Source organism: Psammomys obesus, unplaced genomic scaffold (assembly GCF_907164565.1).
Source record: "Psammomys obesus unplaced genomic scaffold, mPsaObe1.curated_primary_1811, whole genome shotgun sequence".
NCBI lineage: Eukaryota > Metazoa > Chordata > Mammalia > Rodentia > Muridae > Psammomys > Psammomys obesus.
Window position 1 is genome coordinate 197,981 of NW_026596406.1, and position 21,020 is coordinate 219,000.

General features: G+C 41.6%; 1 protein-coding gene across 1 annotated transcript in view; it reads left to right on the plus strand.

The window, feature by feature from the left end:
- Unc13b (unc-13 homolog B) overlaps positions 1-21,020 on the plus strand; it is a 192,244-nt gene that overhangs the window by 1,075 nt on the left and 170,149 nt on the right. The gene's annotated exons all lie outside the window — the stretch shown is intronic.

The following is a 21,020-nucleotide window of genomic DNA, read 5'->3' on the forward strand; positions in this document are numbered from 1 at the left end:
TAGAAATTTTGAATGAATGCAAGAACTGTGATTTTATAGAGATTAACTGGTTAGAAAAAATAGGGTTTGGATTGCTGATTGAATTTGATCTTGGAAAATTCAAATTACGAACCAGTCATGTCTGGGATATGGTGGGATAAGGTGGCTTGATTGTGAGAGCACGTTTATCTACTACAGCCTTCCCAGAGCTTTTTCCTGTCACATTTTGCTGGGTAGCTGAGAGTTCATGTTTCTTTTGGCTGTGCAGATTAGAAGCATTGTTGTTGTGATCTCTGATTACAGTGTTTCCCCCAGCAGCTGGCAAATGGACCTGCTTTGGGTTGTCCTCTTCCACTGTTTCATTAAATCTGACTAACCCCAAATAGGATTTGGTTATTTCCGGGGATTATGGGAGATAGGGTTTTTTTTTTTTTTCCTTCTTTAGTGGTTGATTTTTCATTAATGAGAATTTTGCTTTGGTTTTAGGGAAGCATTTTCTCTCAGCAGCTGGGAGTCTATTTATTCCTTCAGATCCTTGCTGTTCACTAGCAGGATTTTGGAGAGGCTGGATTTGGAAATGCCTCTTGGACAGTTTATTAATTCTCTGCTGCCACACTATACAGAGGTAGACCTTACAAAAGACTCTTCAGGAACACTTTTAAATCAGAAGTTAGTTATCTGTATTTAAATAACTAGAAAAAGAGCTGCTGCTATTCTTACTTGCTTTAATCAGTAAGCTTTCATTGTCTGGAAATTCTGCTATTTAGACTGTTGCTGTGTCTGTCTGTCTCTCCCTTTCTCTTCCCAGCCTCAGTCTAAGTCAGTCCTCTTACCTCCCAGATTCTGGGATTACAGGTTTGTGCTTCCATGCCTGTTTTGCTTCTTTTTGTTTGCTGGGATTTTTTTTTTTTTTTTAAGATTTATTTATTTATTTATTTATTTATTTTCTGCATATGAATGCTCCATTTTCACACACACCAGAAGAAGGAAACAGATTCCATTACAGATAGTTGTGAGCCACCATGGTTGTTGGGAATTGAACTCAGGACCTGTTGGCAGAGGAGTCAGTGCTCTTAACCGCTGAGCCATCTGTCCAGCTGTTAGCTGGAATTTGAACTCAGTCCAGCATGCACTTAACCAGTGATCTATATCCTTAGCTCCTCTTTGCTTTTTTTGGAGGGATGGGGTGTGAGGGTGGGCAGGGTCTTCTCTGTGGCCCTGGCCTTCAGAGTGCTGGGATTGACAGTGTGAGCTATTACACCTGGCAAAACTGAAATCTTTTACAATGGCATTCTTTGCATTATATTTTGACAGCTGGGATTTGCTGTTCTGCCACCCCACCCCCAAAATATCTCCTTTTTGTGGTGTGTAATAGCTAGAACTCATTATGTGGCCCAGGCTGGTCTTGAACTGGTGCTGTTTTGTTGCCATTCTGTGCCCCCCCCCCCCCATGTCTCTTTTTTATAGTCTGTAATAGCTAGAACGCATTATGTGGCCCAGGCTGGTTTTGAACTGGTGGTGATCCTCCTGTCTTAGTTTCTTAATTACTGGGATTTGCTATACCTGTTGCACAGACATTTATTTCCAGAATTTGGGAGGCAGAGGCAGGCAGGTCTCTGAGTTTCAGGCCAGTGGGTGGGTATATAATGACTCCTCGTCTCAAAAATAAGCAAACAAAATCAAAACAACTCCACAAGCAAGTGCTGGAATTACAGATGTGCCCCCCCCCCCAGCTGAGAGTAGGCATGTTATTCGTAGTCAGTGATACTTTCTAACCACTCAATTTCAGTTCTGGAATGGAATTGGATTAGAAACTTTTTCAGCCTGGTATGGTGGCACATGCTCTTAATTCCAGCACCTGGAAGACCAAGGCAATTGGATCTCAGTTTGAGGCCTAAAGCTGGTGTTTGCTACTTAATGGGTTCCTTTTTCTTCTACCCTTCTCCACCCTTTTAACCCCCTAACACTAGAGAGAGAAAAAAGGATAGAGGGAAAGGCAGCATTATCATTAGACTACTTCCTGCTGATTAGGGGCAACCTTTGGGGCAAGTTTGATCTTCGCTGTCAGGATATCTAATTTTTTCTCCTTGTTTTTTTGCACATGATCACTTGACAAACTGCAACCAACAGCATCCAACCACCAACCAGCCACCCACCTATTGGGGCTCTGGCATTCATATCTCCTCTGAAAAGTCTTCAGAATTCCAAATGGCACACACTCACAGAAACTCTGCAGCTGGCAAAACCAAGCCTCTGCCAGAGCACGAAGCAAATCATAGTCGGCTGCTGCGAAGCAGCACCATAGCCCCACACCTGGGATTAAAACAAAAACATGTTCCCATAATATTTCTGGGTTCTTAAAAGAAATCAAAATCACACAATTCTCACTACAGAGGCAACCTTACTCTACAAAGCAAGGTTCAGTACAGCCAGGGCTACAAAGAGAACAAAAGAAAAGAAAATACCCTTTTTCATGTAGTTAAGTTCAATCAGTAGTTAACTTGATTTCTAAATTGACAAATTGTGGGTTTTTTGCTTTTATTGTTTTGCCTTTACCTTTATGCATTTATGTGAGACAGGCTCACATACCCTTGCATTCCTTGTCCTCCAGCGTTTACCTCCTAAGTGCTGGCCCAATTGTTTTTTATTTCACTATCCCCAACTCATCTAGAATTTATTTTCTTCTCTAGCCATTCAGCAATGCCTTATTTCCCACAGGTTAAAGGCTCAGTATCTTGACTCCAATGTGCTTCCTCACATGCTTCCTTCTCTTTAAAGTTTTATTATGTTTGGATATGTATGGATGTTTTGCCTACGTGTATGTTTGTGTGCCACATCTGTGCCTGATGCTCTCGGGGACCAGAGGAGGCCTTGGATTTCCTGGAACTGGAATTACAGATGGGTGCTGGGAGTTGAACCCTGGTCTTTGGAAGAGTAGCCAATCCTCTTTTAATTTTTTTTCATAATTTATTCATTATATATCCTGATTGAAGCCTTCTCCCTCAGCTTCCCCCCAGTCAATCCTCTTAACTGATGAGTTATTGCCTCAGTTCCTAAAAGTTATTTAGTGTGTGTGTGTTTGTAGGTTCAGGACTTTTTTTTGGAGGTCAGATGACAACTAGCTGGTGTCGGTTCTTTCCTTCCACCCTGTGGGTTCTGGAGATGGAGGTCTGGTTGTTAGGCTTGGCAGCAAGTGCCTTTGCCTACTAAGCCATCTGGCTGGCCACTACTCTCCTTTTTGATACATACATACATACATACATACACACACACACACATACACACGTGTGTGTACATGTGGGTAGACATGTGGGTATGTACACACATGTATGTATGTATGTATATATTTAGGGATTTCTTTTCTTTTTTTGGTTGCTGTTTTTTCGAGACAGGGTTTCTCAGTGGTCCTTGCTGTCCTAGAAGTAACTCCATATACCAGGCTGGCCTCAAATTCAGAGATCCACCTGCCTGTCTCCTGAGTGCTGGGATTAAAAGGCAAGGTGTGCCTCATCACTGCCCAGTCAAAATGATTTATTTTCAGTTATGTGTGTATGTCTGACTGGGGGGGTATGTTCACCTGTAAACACAGATGCCCGAAGAATCCAGAAGGGACAGTGGATGCTCCGGAGCTAGAGTTACAGGAGGGTGAGACACCCTGTGTGGTGCTGGGAACTGAACTCGGGTCCTCGGCTGCGGCGTGTGCAGTAACTGCCAGACCATCTCTTGGGAGATGACACATTTCCCAGTGCTTTGCTCTTTGGCACTGACTGTATCATTCCTGCATCTGCTTTGTTCTGTGCTCGCACCCTCTAACAGACTTACATTTTCTATTTATCAAAAATATATCCTTCCTTTCTGTCTGTCTGTGTGGCTGAAAAAACCTGGAGTGACCTTTTTCTCCCTTCAACCTCAGAGAACTTGTGGTGTGGACAGCAGCCCTAATTTGGCAGGAAATCAGATACCTTGGCCATGATCTTGTGTTTTTACACTTAATGTGTTTGGACAGAGGAGACAACATTGGTTAGATCAACCTGGAATTGTCTCACCTGGAATAGTCCCTGTGTAAGTGTAAGAGGTACACTGAAAACTAGATTGAGGGGCTGGAGAGGTAGCTCAGTAGTAAAGAGCACTTGATAATGCTCTTGTGAAGAGCCTGGGTTCAATTCTCAGTACCACATGGCAGCTTACAACCATCTGTAACTCCACTTCCAGGGGACATAGTGCTCTTTCCTGCCCTCTGTGGCCTCCAGTATGCATGAGATGCAGGCATACATGCAGGAAAACATGACTACATATAAAATAAAAATAAACAAATCTTAAAAACAAACAAACAAACAAACAGGGAGGCAGAGGTAGGCAGATTTCTGTGAGTTCAAAACCATCCTGGTCTACAAAGTGAGTCCAGGACAGCCAGCCAGGAGTACACAGAGACACCCTGTCTTGAAAAAAAAAAAGAAGGAAAGAAAGAAAGAAGGAAAGAGAGAGAGAGAGAGAAAGAGAGAGAGAGAGAAAGAAAGAAAGAAAGAAAGAAAGAAAGAAAGAAAGAAAGAAAGAAAGAAAGAAAGATGTTCATAATCCTGGAGAAGATGAAGCCATGCATGCTGCAACACAAGTTCCCGTTCTGCTTCTGGGCAAGGAGTGTTTTGCTGGTGTGGACATCCGGTCCTGTGAAGGGTGGTGGCCATGTGGCCCAAATTAATGCTATCTGACAGTCTGTCTCCAAAGCTCTGGTGGCTTATTACCAAAAGTATGTGGATGAAGCCTCTAAGAAGGTCAGAGATATTGTCATCCAGTATGATCGGACCATGTTTGTAGTCCCCCCCTCCATCGCTGTGAGTCTAAAAAGTTCAGAGGTCCTGGCGCCCATGCTCGATAGCAGAAATCCTACCCATAAGCCCACCTCAAGGATCAGGGTTAACTTTGTAACAAACATCCTGGGATTTTAATGTAAAAAACCTCCTAGACTGAGGGGATTATTGTTATGATTGAAGAGTGGTTAGACTAGACTAATAAACAGTGTAGACGTCATTGGATAACATGGGAAGCTTAATTCTGAGTAGATTTAAGGGGGAAAAGGATCATAATAGATGAAAATAGTTTAAAAGTTCTTCTAGATCAATAGAAATAATAGGATAAACAAACAGGATAGAACCTTTTTAGATAAAGAATGTCAAGAAAAGGATAGACCCAAGATAAATGTGCTTGTGGTTAATAGTATGGGATTTTTATCAGGTGGTGGCTCATTCCTGTAATCTAGCACTTGAGAAGTAGAGGCAGAGAGATCAAGTCCATGACCAGCCTGGGTTCTGTGAGAGCCTTTGCTAGAAGACCAAAAGTATGAAGGAGCTGGAGAGGTGACTCAGCAGTTAAGAGCACTGGCTGCTCTTCCTAGAGATTCTGCGTTCAATTCCCAGCAACCACAGGCTCACAACCACTATGCCTTTTTCTGTCATGCAGGCACACATGCAAATAAAGCATTCGTAAGCATAGATAAGTAAACCTTAAAAGTAATAATGATAATAGTAAATAAGTAAATGAATAAACAAATAAATGAATAAATAATAAAAATTATACGGAATTTAATTTTAGTTTAACATAAAGAAGACCTTTGGGCTGGAGTTCTGGTTGAGTGGTAGAGCTTTTGCCTAGCAGTACCAGTCCCTGCAAACACCCCAAACTGAAAACAAAGCCCAAATGAAGAATGTTGACAGCGAAGGTCCCTCTCTCTTTCTCTCTCTCTTTTCTTTCTTTTTTTTTTGAGCCAGTGTTTCTTTGTGTAGCTTTGGCTGTCCTGGAGCTTGCTCTGTAGAACAGGCTGTCCTCAAACTCAGTCTCTTGAGTGCTGGGGTTAAAGGCAAGGTGTGCACTACCACCACCAGGTAACATAATAGTTTCTTGAATATTCAAGTCTACCTGGGTGGTAGTAAGAAGGAGAAGAAAATCTCCATGGTTTTCTCACTGTCACCAGAAGTCGTTGCCTTTGTGTTGGGAACTGAACGCTGCCCGTTAAGCTTGAGCTGCGCCCCTGAGCTGCACCTGAAATCTTGCTCTGCGTTTATAAGATAACTGATATGCACGGTTAAACACTCAAATATTTGAAAGGTAAATCAAGGGCATTTTTTAACTTTAGTAGCAGTTATTGTTTACTGTTTTGTGTATATTCAAGAAAATTTCATGATGTGAATTCTTTTGACATACAGCCATGTATAGATGGTGTTATGTAGCTCAGGCAGATCTCAGACTTGCTTTGTAAGTAAGAGTGACCTTGAACTCATGACGCTTCTGCTTCTGCTTCTGCCTCTCAAGTGGTGGTATCACCATGTCACCATGCCAGGCTCCATATGAGTGTATAGGCTATGTATAATTTAATGCATAGTATTCCACATCTGAACCTAGGGCCTCATGTATGCTAGGTAAATTTCTCTACCACTAAGCTACATATGTGAGTCCTGAATATAAGTACTTTTTTTTTTTTTTGTGACAGGTCACTGTGTAGTCCTTGTTGGCCTAGAACTCGCCTGTGTAGATTAGGCTGGCTTTTAATTTGTAGGGGCTCTTCTGATTGCTACAGTTACAGGCAAATGCTGCCTTATTCAGCTTACGTGATTGTTCTAAGTATCTGGAGAGCACGTCACACATGCTCCTATTTTAAACAGTCTATTGGTGGATATTTAGGATTTTTAAAAAAAGGTTTATTATGTAGACAGTATTCTGTCTGCATGTATACCTGTACACCAGAAGAGGACACCAGATCTCACTATAGATGGTTTGAGCCACCATGTGGGTGCTGGGAATTGAACTCAGGACCTTTGGAAGAGCAGCTAGTGCTCTTAAGCTCTGAGCCATCTCTCCAGCCTGATATTTTTTTTTAAAGTTTCTTATCACAACTTGTTAGCATTTTTTGTTAGGCTTGTAGCTCTACAGTCTGGTTTTTACCTGAATCTCCTGTGTGGTTTGCTGGTTGTAGTTTTCCTTGGAATGATAATTATACTCAAGTGGATCCAGCAGGAGCCAAAATGGCTCAGTGCCTCTTGGATGTGCATCTTCTGCTGCAGGCAGAAAGGACCAGAGAGGTCTGGAAAATGACCCCGCAGATAAAAGCACAAGCCACCAAACCCGAGGAGAGGTGGGATGGACCCTGCATGTTGGACTCTGGCCTCCACATGTCGTGCTCGGTGGCACGAAGACATGTATCATAAAATTAAAAAAATTCATCCTTCCGAGTTTGGCTGTTTCACATGTTCTTTTCGGTTTTAAAAATTACTTATTTATTTTAAAAAGATTTATTTATTGTTTTTCTGTGAATGCATAGGTGCCTACATGAGATTATATATATCATATGTGTACAGGAGCTCAAGGAGACCAGAAGAGAGTATCAGATCCCTAGAATGGGAGTCATAGGTGGCTGTGAGCCATCATATAGTGCTGGGAGCTGAACCCCAGTCCTCTGCAGTAAGCACCACTGAGCCATCTCTTCAGTCTATGTTAAAAAAAAAATTAAAAAAAAAAAAAACTTAAAAACTTAAAAATAGGCAACACGTGCAGCAAGGTGCTTCGGTGTCACCTCTGCCGCAAATAGTTGAGTGAATAAATGCTTTTAAAAATTCAGGCTTGGCTGTAGCTCTTTGACAGAGTTCCTGTGTTTGGGCTCTGGAGTCATCCTTGCACTACAGTTTTTCCCATATTGCACATGTATTATTTCCATTTTTTTTTTTCCAAGACAGCGTTTCTCTGTGACACAGAGACACAGAGCCCTGGTTGTCCTGGACTAGCTTTGTAGCTGGCCTCGAACTCACAGAGGTCTGCCTGTCTCTGCTGACCCCCAGTGCTGGGATTACAGGTATGCACCAGCCCACATCCAGCTTACTTCCATTTTTGAAGTAAAACAAAGCAATGTTTTTAGTAATGTTAAATGGACATAATTGATTTGTGTTACAACTTGCCCTTAAATAACTTATGATTTATTGTCACTAAGTAGTCATTCCTTTAATCTAAAGGATACTGATGGAAAACTCGTAGAAGGTTAACTTTGATGGCTCAAATACTTAGAGGACACTCACAATCAGTATGTGTCCATTCTACTCAGGGAGGCCCAAAGATAAATGTTGGTTTCTAGCCACTCTGGCTAGTAGGAATGATTTTGATGTTTACATGAATAGGGATAGAGTGCTGAAACATTTATTTTTCCCTTGACATTATTGTCATCTACTTCATCTAATTTCTTATGTGTTTTCATCACATTTGAATGCTGGTAATCCCTGTTCTTGAGAGCAGAGTTGCTATTGGATCCATTTTACATAACTAAAGCACTAGGAAATTGATTGTGCCTGGTCCTTTCCAGTACCAGCCAGCAGCGAAGGCGGAAAGGTCCAGCTTCCTCCCTTGTGGCTAGGGTCATAAACTGTGTAAGCAGTAACTCTGTAACTTCTTAGGTTGGTTGGCTTGTTTGTGATAGTCTCATGTTCTGAAGGCTGGTCCTAAAGTCCAGATCTTCCTGCCTCCAATTTCCAAATATTTGCTTAATTTCTTTGTTTCTAAAAGTGTGGATTCTCTGAGATTTGGGCTCTTTAGGCAGATATGCTAAACATATGTATAAAATGTCTCCCAAACCTAAGGAATCATTCGTTAAATCCTGTTTACTTGTGCTGTGTGTTTCAGACTTTGCTACAAGTTTGTTTAAAGTTTGGGCTGTGTATAATTTGTAAATATTTGTTGAGCACTAGTTCTGTGTTTGATTGTGATACAAATTTATATTAGATAAGAGGCCATAGATTCTACCTGGGTTTTAAAAATGTGTCCCTAGCTGAGTGTAGTAGTGAATGCCAGGAGACAAAGGGACAAAGGCAGGAAGCCTGCCTGAGCTACTTTGCAAGATCCTATCTTAGAACAAAAGCAGCGACCTTTGAAATGGCTCAGAAGTCAAAAGCCTGATGACTATGGCCCTGCAGTTGATCCCTGGAACCTATGGTAGAAAGAGAGAACTGAGTCCCCAAAGTCCTCTTCCCTGTGTATGCTTCCTGTGTGCACATGCATCCCCCTCAATGATAGATTAAAAGTAAAATAACCATTGAGAAAAAAAGATGAAGATGTCATCATATGAATGCAAAGACTACACTTAGGACTATTAAGTCTGAATTAGGATAAGTAAAACAATTAAACTTTTCCTGTAGTAGGGAAATAACCCTCCTCCCTCTGCCCCCGCCCCCAAGCGTGGTTTCTCTGTGTAGCCCTGGCTGTCCTGGAACTCTGTAGACCTGGAACTCACAGAGATCCACTTGCCTCTGTCTCCCAAATGCTGGGATTAAAGGCGTACGCCATTGCTGCCCTGCTCTGTACTGTCTTTATTTTTTTTTAATTTAATTTAATTTTTTTTTTTAAGGTACAGTTTATTCGCTTTGTATACTGAGCTACCTTGGGCTCTACTTCTGTGCAGGGGTTCTAAGTTATCTCCATGCATGGCCCTTGTTTGGAGTATCAGTCTCAGAAAAGATCCCTGTGCCAGATTTTTTGATTCTGTTGGTCTTCTTGTGGAGCTCCTGTCCCCTCCAGGTCTTTCTATTTCCCCCTTCTTTCATAAGATTCCCTGTACTCTGCCCAAAGTTTGGCCATGAGTCTCAACATATGTTTTGATACCCTACTGGATAGAGTCTTTCAGAGGCCCTCTGTGATACGCTCCTGTCCCATTCCGTTTTTTCCCTCTTCTGATGTCTGTCTCAGGCAAATGGTGGGATCTAGAAAAGATCATCCTGAGTGAGGTATCCCAGAAGCAGAAAGACACAAATGGTATATACTCACTTATAAGTGGATATTAGACATATAATATAGGATAATCATACGAAAATCTGTACACCTAAGGAAACTAATCAAGAAGGAGGACCCTGGGTAAGACGCTCAATCTTCATTCAGAAAAGCAAATGTACTGTCTTTTAAAAGCTTGTTTTGTTGTTTTCAGTCCTGAAGGTTGAAGTTGGCTCCTTACACTTGCTAGGCAAGTGCACTGTCATTAAGCTACATCTCTAGCCCTTTTTTCTAATTTTTTTTTTTTTTTGAGACAGGGTCTAGCTTTATTTACAGGCTGGCATCCAGAGTGCTAAGATTATACACACACAGAACCCTCCTGACTAAAGCAGGACTCAGTAAATGTGGGAGACGTTAGCCAGTGCTTCCACTCACCGCATACAGCAGCGGGCTCCAGGCCACATCTCACCGCATTCAGCAGCGGGCTCCAGGCCACATCTCACCGCATTCAGCAGCGGGCTCCAGGCCACATCTCACCGCATACAGCAGCGCGCTCCAGGCCACATCTCACTGGGATATGCCGTGGCTTATTGATGTATTAGCCTGGTGAAGGAAGTGTGGGGTGGGTGGAGGTGGGCACGTGACTGAAGGTAGTTATAAAAGAGGTAATTTAACTAAAGTTTTTCTCTCCCACTGTGTTGCCTAGTGTGGTCCAGGGCTTTCAGCTGTCTGCGTCAGCCTCATGAGTGCTGGAATTATAGCTGAGCTGAGCATCCACATACCCACGTGTTGTTTGGTTTTGCTTTTTTACAATACTACACGTTGAACCCAGGGCCTCCTGCATGGAAGCTACATGTTCTATCACAGTTATACCTTAACCCATTCTAAACTTAAAAAGCTGTATTTTATGTGTGTAAGTATGCATGCCTGTACATAGTGTGTACGGAGGTCAGGAGTTGCTTCCCTCCTTCCAAAAGGATGTCCTGAGTTTGAACTCAGATTTTTAGTCTCTCATGGAAAGCAATTTTGCCTGCCTTGCCATTTTGCTCACCTTTAACTTTTTTTTTAAAGAAATGTTTTTATTAACGTATCGATTATACAGAATAATGGGTTTCATGTTTTTCAACATCCCGAGCCCCTGTTATGCTCTCTTGTCCTTCTACCACTCTTTCTAATTCCTATGGCCTTCTTCCTACTCTCATCTTTTGTCTTTGTTACTCAGTAATATTCCAGTGAAGAAAATGAATGCCCCATAAACTGCTAAATGTAAAATCAAGGGAGGGTTTGGGTTCTGTGAACCTCTCCTTCTATAACTGGGTGTTGACAGGCAGATGGAGTGCAGATAATCACAGCTGCTGTAAGTTCCAGAGTGAGCTCACTTCCATGGCATGCATGGAAGTCAGTGTTCCACACTGTTCCCGGAGTTCTTTTAGTATAAGAAAAAAAAAAAAAAAAATATATATATATATATATATTTATTTATTTATTTATAAAAATATATATATTTGCTGCCTCTTCTATGATATTCCCTGAGCTTTTAAGGAAGTGAAATGGATACCATTTATGGAGTCAAGTTATTTATCCCTGGCACTTTGACCACTGTGCATTTCTTCAATCACTGAGAACATCTGCAGAAAGAGGCTGACAGCATCATGAATATACAGACATAAACATAGTTATTTAGAAGGCATTGAAAGGCCCTTTTTATTTATTTATTTTTGGACTGGGTCTTGGTAAATTGTTTAGGCTGTCCAACTTATGGTCCTCTTGCTTCAGTTTCTTACATAATTGGGATTACATTTATTTATTTATTTGAAACAAGGTCCCACTATGTAGCCCAGGTGGACCTTGAACTTCTGCCCCTCAGTCTCTTGAGCAGCTAGATTACATCCTTGTTACTCCAGGTCTAGCTATATGATGTTTCCTGATGAGATTTGAACTACCATAGAAAAGCTGTGAAATCAGTCACTCTCCATCTCCTACCTCTGACTCAATCTCATGTCATCCAGACTGACCTTGAATTCAGTAAGTAGCTGAGAATGACCTTGTGCTACTGATCTTTCTGCCTCCTCCTCCTCCTCCTCCAATGCTTCAGTGATAGGCATGCTCCATTTCTGGCTTTTTTTTTTTTTTAATGATTTATGTATTTATATAGGTGTTTTGTTTGCATGTGTGTCTGCATACTAGAACAGGGCATCTCATGGACTACAGTTATAGATGGTTGTGAACCGCCATGTGGCTGCTAGGAATTGAACTCAGGACCTTTGGAAGAGCAGTTGGTGCTCTTAACTGCTCTATCTCCAGCCCCTGTTTGTATATTTATAAAGACAGTCTTACTGTCTGGACCGGAACATGCAGAGATCCTTCTTCCTTTACCTTCATAGTACTAAGATAAAGGCATGTACCACCATGCCCAACTCTAACTTTTTTTTGAGACAGGGCTTTTCTGTGTAGCCTTGGCTGGTCTTGAACTGATAGAGACCTGCTTGCCTCTGCCTCCCAAGCGCTGAGGTGTGTGCCACCGCTACTCAGTGACTTCTGTTTTATTAAACATTAATTTGCTGCTGCTGCTGCTGTGTGTGTGTATGCATGTGTGTGAGTATGTGTGCATGTGGTTGAAGGCTAGAGGTGATTCCCTGGTGGTGTTTCTTAGGACAGATGGCCGCCTCATTTTCTGAGTCACTTGCTTGCATCAGAGGTTTTCTTGTTAGGCTTGCCTTGCTGGTCAGCAAGCCCCAGGGATTCTCCTGTCTCTGCCTCTCCAGTACTGGGAGGCATGCCATCATGCCTGGCTTTTCTACGTTGGTGCTGAGGATCACACTCAAGTTCCTATATTTATATGGCAAGCATTTTATAAACTGGCTTTTTTTATTTTGTTTTTAAAAGTCTATTATTTTTAATTATATATTTGTCGGCTTGTGAGCACAAGTACACACAGTTGCCCATGGAGACCAGAACAGAGCATCAGATTCCTGAGTTACTGGTGGCTCTCGTCCTTTGCAAGAGCAGCAAGCATTCTTAAATGCTAAGCCATCTCTCCAGGCCCCGTGGCATTTAAAATATATTTATTGTGATGCTGGAAATCAGACCCAGGGACTTTCCTGTTAAAGAGCTCTATCGCTGAGCCATATTCCTCGGGCCAGGACCCTTCCACCTCCTGTAGCCTAAGTTCTTCTGGAACTCAAATTCTATGTAATCCTTCTGTCCTAGCTTCATAAGTACAAAGATTACAGGTGTGACTACAGCTAGGTTTGTGAAATTTACTTTATTTTCTTCAGGGCTTTAAAATTTTTTCTTTTGAGGGGTGGAGAGATGGCTCAGTGGTTAAGGACACCATCTGCTCTTCCAAAGGACCTGGGTTCAATTCCCAGCACCTACATGGCAGCTCACAACTGCAATACCAGTTCCAAGGGATCTGACACCTTTACAGTAATGCACATAAAATAAAGTTAAATAAATTATTACATTTTTCTTTTGTATACAGTATTTAGATCTAGCTGTATGAGGAAGGCTATTTAGCCAGCTTTGCATTTCCTGTTTTGTTGTTATCTGTTCTGTGATTCCTAGGAAATGTGATACAAATTTAGTCATTAGGTAATTTTTTTTTTCTTGAGACAGTATCCCATCTACCCCAGGTTAGTCTTGAGCTCACTATGCAACTAAGGATGACCTTGACCTTATGATTTCCTGAGTGCTGTTATTATAAGCATGTGCCAGCCGGGTTATGCGTCATTAGGGATTAAACACCAAGCTGCTTGCATACTAGGTAAGTATTTTAACAGCTGAGATACATCCCTAGACTCATGTTAAATTTATGTTTAACTTAACAACTTTTAATTTATCCTTTAGTGACAATGCAATGGTCTTTCTCAAGTCTCCACAAGCAACTCTCCTGGTTAGCTTCAGCTGTCACTAGAGTTATTTGAGGGAGTCTCAGTTGAGGGATTGCCTTAATCAAATTAACCTGTATTGAAGTTGGCTATATTTTCTTGACTTTCAATTGATGTAGGAGGGCCCAGCCCACTGTGGATGGTGCTATCCATAGGCAGGGGCTCAAGCTAAGTAGCCTACCTCTGTGGCCTCTGCTTCATTTCCCTGGCTTGTCTCAAAAGGTATACTGTGACCTAGAAACTTAAGAGGAATTAAACTTTTCCCCTCAAGTTGCTCTTTGGCCGAGTGGATCATTACAGCAACAGAAAATCTAACTGGAACAGCAGCTGGATGTGTAGGAGATCTGGTCTGTAGATCAAAGGAAAAAGAAGCAGGTTTCTGTGCTGGTGAGTTCCACAGTGATGTTTTTAAAGAGTAGAAATTCAGTAGTTTATGTTAGGGTATATTTATGAAAATCATTTCTCCCAAAGAATAGGGAGAAATCATAGAAACAGGGAAAGCAATTCTTAGTCTTTAGGAAGTACAGGTTTTCAGAAAATGTCTTCTTCCTGTTGCTACTTCTTTCTGTCCATTAAGTGCTTACTTGCTATTGTGATTAGACATACAGACCCATGAATTATGTTGGGTTATTTCTCTTGCAGCTGTTTTTTTGTTGTATATGATATTGCCTTGTAAATGATGCTGAGCAGAAAGAGGCTAAAGGGCAGTGAGCGAGGAAGATGTGGTTAGCAACCATGAAGGGTGGCACTTGCACACTAGGGAGGTGAATACTTGTGTATAATTGAATTGAGTCCTAAATAAGGAAAAAACCAAAATACTATCAGATAGCCTATAGAACAGGGAATTCTAAAGAGTGATTAGAGGGTAGAGATGAATGATAGTGATTAATATTAAGAAAATAAGAGTTTTAGAGTTTGGGTTTTAGAAGTAGAGTTTCATTAGTGTGAGGGCAGCGTCATATTCCAGTACTTGAGTATTTGGGAAATGAGCACATGGAATGAGCAAGAATAGAATAGTTAGAAGTTTTACAAGGAAAAGAATGGCTCAGAATAGTCCTAAGAAAGAAGAAATTTTAGAGTTTGGAGCCTGAAGAGGTAAGGGGCTGAGGACTCTGTCCACTGGTAGAGGGCTTACTTGGCATGCACAAGGCAATGGGGATTGATCCTCAAAGCCTTAAGAGCACGGGGTGGGGGACAAAGGTGCAGTGCGATGGGAACAAGGAACAATGGGTAACTACGTCAAGTGGGATAGAAGATTGTCAGTTTTTAAGAATGTGATGGTAATGGTTTAGAGACTGAGAAAAGTACAGAGGGTTTCATTCATCCTTTTTTTTTTTTTTTTTTTTTTTTTTTTTACCCCAATGTGTGTTTTGTGCTAGGCACTTAGGGCAGAAGAGGGAAATATCTGTCACCCTCATAGGAGTTCTGCTAAAGGCTGACTATGAGAGTAGACATTAAACAAAGGCTACACAAGTTAGTACAGGAGCACAGCTGTGTGCTGGTGAGGCACTTACTATCAAGTCTGATGATCTGAGTTTGATTTCTGGAGCCCATGCAAATGTAGATAGCTGACTTTCACGTTGTCCTTGTACGTGGGTGCCTGACGTGCACTCTCTCAAACTTAACAGCAGCAGCAGGAGCAATAAAACCACACTAAAATTACAACTAGGAAAAAGACTGATGTATGCTCTAGGCCACATGTTGTCATCAGAACAAACGCTAGGGAAGTTGTCAACTTAGATCGAGGAAACCTTTCCTAATAAAGCTAGGAAGCTGTAGGCGAGAAGAAATAATATTTGTAAAGAAAGAAGCTACCAGGTGGTGGTGCACACCTTTGATCCCAGCACTCGGGAGGCAGAGGCAGGTGGAGCTCTTGAGTTCAAGGCCAGCCTGGTCTACAGAGTGAGTCCAGGACAGCCAGGGCTACACAGAGAAACCCTGTCTCAGGAAAAACAAACAAAAAAAGAAAGAAAAGAAAAAAGAAGCTGAAAGCAAGCAAGGATAGTGTGCAAAGAAGAGAAAAGATGCATTTATAATGAGGCAAGGGAGATAAGGAAGGCCCAGCTATTATAACTGTGTAAGGCTACACGAAGCATGAGGTGTTAGTTGAAAAAAGATACAAGAGAGAGACAGATCAGTCAGTAAAGTCTTTGCCCTGTAAGAAGGAGGGTCTGATTTCTATCCCCATTACCCGTGGGGGAATGGAAATCCGGAGTATGGTAGTACACACTGTTTCCAGCATTGCAGAGCGAGAAGTAGGCAGATCCTCGAGGGTCACTGGCCAGCCAGCCTGCCCAGCCTGGTTGGTGAGTTCCAGGACAGTGAGAGACCTTGTCTCAGAAAAATAAAAGTAAAGGAAGATTGAGAAATGACGCCAAGGTTGTCCTCTGACACACGTACTTGCATGTGCACACCCGTATACATGCATACACACTCACATTGAGGGAAGGGCAGAGGACAGAAGTTTGTAAGCTGAAGTACTGGATTTATTTGAATCCCTGGATGTGATTACTTGCCCCCATATGACACACAAACACAAATCAAAGCAGATTGTCTCCAGGTTTGGTAGAGCATGCCTATAGCCCCAGTCTCACACTTGGGAGGTGGAGGCAGAAAGATCAAGGGTTCAACGTCATCCTTTGCTATATAGTGAGTTTGAGGCCAGCCTGTTTCCAAAAACCAACAAAACACAACACTGAGGAGAACACAGGCTAGTACTTTGGAATATGAAACAAAAACTGACTTGTAAAAGTGTGTAGACTCTAAACTTTAGAGGAAGATAGTTTTATGTACTGACAGCTGTGACTCAGATTCCCTGTAGCTGTGGTTTCTGTTTACTTTGTATCTATGCATGACTATGATAGGTGTTTTATAGACTGACTTTGGCATAATAGTGTTCATGGTTTAAACCCCTCCTCCCCATGGAAGTATGGCATGATGTGACGGTGCCTGATGAACAGTACTGAAGGAGTGGCACCTGAAGTTGGCCTCTGGTCTCTCCATGCACACACATGAGCATACATAGACACAAAGAACAGTGTAAGCAAGGCATGACGACACACTTGTAATCTGAGCATCAGAAAGGCTGAGGCAAGTGCAGTATTTGAGGCTTTTTCAAAGAAAACAAAAATAGTGTAGCTTCTGTAGATCCTGTCTCATAGTATGGTTCATATATGGCCAGGCATGGTGATTTACGCCTTTAATCCCAGCACTTGGAAGGCAGACAGGTGGATCTCTGGCATTGGAGTTACAGCCAGTTGTGAGCTGCCATGTGAATGCTGGGTCCTCTGGAAGAGCAGCCATGCTCTTAACCTTTGAGCTCTCTCTCCAGTTCCCTGATTTCCCCCTTCTTTATGCATATTTGTGTGTGTTATATGTGCATGTTTGTGTGTGTGTGTGTGTGTGTGTGTAATGTATGTGTGTGCATCCATGTGTAGGCATGCATATGAAGGTAAGGGCAGCTTTGGGTGTTGTCCTCATCTTCTATCTTGTTTGAGACTAGGCCTTTTGAAAATCTGGAGGATTTTCCTGACTGTTCCCACCTCCTGGATTACAGACAGATACCACTGAGCCAACTTTTATGTGGGTTCTGGAATTCATACTTAAAGGCTCTCAATCTTATGCAGAAAACATTTTTTTTCTTCTTCTTCTTGAGGCAGGGTTTTCTGGCTGTCCTGAACCTCACTTTGTAGTTCAGGCAGGCTGTAGACTCTGCCTGCCTCTGTCTCTGCTTCCTGAGTGCTGTGTTAAAGGTGTAAGCCACCACTGTCCAGCACAGAAAGCACTCTTACCCTGTCTTGCTAGCTACTGAATCAGCAATTCTAATCTTCTCACTGTTAAAAGAGCACACTACATTACTAAAATGAAAAAAACAAGGCACCAATACTTGATATTTAAGGACATTGGTCTGGCAGCAATAACTGCCAGAGGTCATACATAACCTCTGCTCCCAATTCAGGATGGTGACAGGTGTTTCTTGGCTTCTATGACATCTACTGCTGCTTTCTGATTTCCTTGATCCAGTCCTGTGGCTTGTTCTAACTAGAGAAAAGAGGTGAGGTAAGCTGTTAACACAGCCCTGAACACATGCATCTTGATGACTTGAATTTTTACTTGTAGCTTTACTTTATAGATAGATGCTCAGTCTTATATAATAGATATGCTAAATAAACATTTGATTTGTTTCAATATCTGTGTATATATTAGTAACTTCATAAGCTCTGACTTCCCTGTAGGATATTTGATGAATTAATTTATTTGGTAGTTTATTTGTTTTTGAGGCAGAGTCTCACTAAGCCCAGGCTGGCCTTGGACTCAGAGTTTGGCCTGCCTCATGTGCCACTACACCTGGCTATTTATTTGGTGTTTTTAGACAGTGTCTCATATGGCACAGTCTGGACTTAAACTCTCCCATCCAAGTAGTGATCAGGACCAAAATAGCTCAGGTGTTTTAAGAGCCATGACTATAGATCGACATCAAACTCTTTATGTAGGAGAGGATGACATTGAATTCTTGATTCTCCTGCATCTACCTCATGAATGTTGGGATGACAGGCATGTGCCATTCCACCCAATTTATGTGGTTCTAGTATCTAATGCATTCAAGGTCAGCACTCTACCAACTGAACTTACATCCTTAGCCCTAGTTAGTGAATTAATTAATAAGTGCTAATAAACGGGTCTGCTACAGTGCTATACAGCTGTAGTTCCAGCTACTGGGGAGACTGAGGCAGGAGAATTTCTTGAACCTAGAAGTTTGGGGCTAACTTGGGCAACATAGTGAAACATATCTACAAAATAATAAAATAGCAGTCATTATGATTTATGTGCTAGCTAAGAGACTTTTGGCACTGGGCCTCAGTGAATGCAAGGCAAGTACTCTTCCTCTTCTTTCTTTTTCTTCTTCTGCTTCATATTCTACTCTTTAGTTATACCTCTCATCCATGTTTTATTTTTATTTTTTGAGACAGAACCTTACCAGGTTAACCCAGGATGCCCTTGAACTTGGAATCTTCTTGTCTCAGCCCTCAAGTAGCTGAAATTCTAGGCTTGCACCATTAATTCTTGTGAAGTTTGCTTTTTCTTTTTTCTTTTCGTTTCTCTTCTCGTCTCTTCTCTTCTCTTTTCCCCTTCCTTCTTCCTTTCTTCCTTTTTTTTTTTTTTTTTTTTGAGACAGGGTCTCGCTGTGTAGCTCTGGGTGACCTGGAACTTACTATGTAGACTAGCCTGGCCTCAAACTCAGTCCTCCTGCCTCTGCCTCCTGAGTGCTGGGATCAAAGGTGTGTACTACCACACCCAGCTTTGTAAGAAATCTGCCCCTGCCCTGAGACCATAGACAGGGTTTCTCTGTGAAGCCTTGTTTGTCCTGGACTCTTTGTAGACCAGGCTGGCCTCAAACTCACAGAGACCTGCTGCCTCTGCCTCCCTACAGACATGCACCACCACGCCTGGTTTATAAGAGATCTTAATACAGCAGTGTTGTTATTAAGCTAAACACTAAGTTGACTGAATTTGAAAATACCTTAATTTTTCTTTACATTTCATTATAATTGTTATAGACACTAGATTTAGAAAGTAGCTAAGCTGAACTGACCTTGTCATGTCCGTGTGTAACCAAACTTGGATTGTTTCTGATAAATAGTAACTATAGAAATCTGATAGTGTATTAGTGTAAACACAACTGAAGCTTACTTATTTATAAAACATTTTAATAGATATGTGAGCACTTGTATGTGCTCAGTTATAACTTGGATTTTGTTTTCTTTAGAATTAGTCATTGGCTTTGTTAGCTAAGGTCTGACGTAAGTGCTTATTTGTCTTTTGGTTTGAGAAGGACCTTAAGAGTTTGTAATTTTTTTTTTTTTGGCTCTTGGATAAATTATGTTTTTAAAATAGAAGGCAGCATATTTGTATAGTCTTTATTCACAGTCTCTTCAAATTATGGTAAAAATCTCTGAAGGGTAGTGGAAATTTACCAGTGATATTTAAGTTGCTTCAAATGGTCTGGGCTTGAAACTCAGTGCTGGAAAGTGCTTGCCAGCATGAGAGTTCCTGAGTTCAATGTGTAGAAGTACTGTAAAAGAAAAATAATCTCAAGAACTATATAGGCATGCAGGAAATCAAATCTAAGTTATTTAGTTTTGTTTACACTACCTGTGCTACCTTCACCTTTATGTGGAATTCAGGGATAAACTCAGGCTGACAGGCCTGCATGGCAAGTACTTTTACTCACTGTGCCCTCACACTGCCGCCCTGGCCTTTTGAGATAGCTTTGCTGTTTAGCCCAGGCTAGTCTAGAAAAGTATTTATGACATACTGGCCCGTGACTGACTAACACTCTCTCTCTCTGTCTTGTGTGTGTGTGTGTGTGTGTGTGTGTGTGTGTTTCTTTATATGCACATATAAGCCAGAGGTCAATCAATGTCAGATGCCTTCCTTGGTTGTCTTACTGGGTTTCTCTGGAGCTCAGTGATACAGCGAGGCTAGTTGGCTGGTGACACCTTGTTTCCCCCAGTGCTGGAATTACAGGCACTCACTGTGGGGCTGTTTTTTTGTTGTTGTTTATTTATTTGTTTGTTTTTTCCAGACAGGGTTTCTTTATGTAACCTAGGATATTCTGGAACTTTGTAGACCAGGCTGGGGTCAAACTCAGAGATCTACCTGCCTCTGCCTTCCCAGTGCTGGGATTAAAGGAGTGTGGCACCATTCCCCAGCTTGGAATATGAACTCAGGCCTTCATGCTTTCATAGCAAGGACCTTATTGACTGAACCATGTTTCAAACCCTTGATACCCTAACTAGCCTCAGTCTCCTTGCACTGGGGTTAAAGGCATATATTGCAATAGCTGGCCATGCTACTATATTTTCAGAAAATTAAGTTTGTTTTTCTTTGACTTGGTTTATGTTAACACAAATTATAGCATAGTTATTACAGTGGATCTGATATTAGTGCCATAGTGAGAAAGCTGTGGGCTGCCCAAATGTAGGCTTTCAAATCTGGGCTTGAATTTCAGAGTGCACTGTTTAATTAAGTCTGAGGGCTTGGACAACTGACTGTGTTTTAATTAATCTTCAAAGAGGAAATTGTATGTTGTATGTTGAGGGCTTTTCTTTTCCCTCCCTCTCTCCCTTTTTTCCTTCCTTCCTTCCTTCCATCCTTCCTTCCTTCCCCTCTTTCTTTTTTTCTTTTTGAGATGGTGGTCTTAATATAACCATGGCAAATGCTCTTAAATATGTGCTGGGATTACAGGCTGGGAGTTATAATTCCAATATTTTTCTTGTTTTGGGGGACAGAGATTTATCTGTATACATTTAGAATGTGTGGTGGTTTGAATAAGAATGGTCCCCTTAGGCTCATATATTTTAATGCTTGGATATTAGGGAGTGGCACTTTTGGAGACCGATTAGAAGGCCT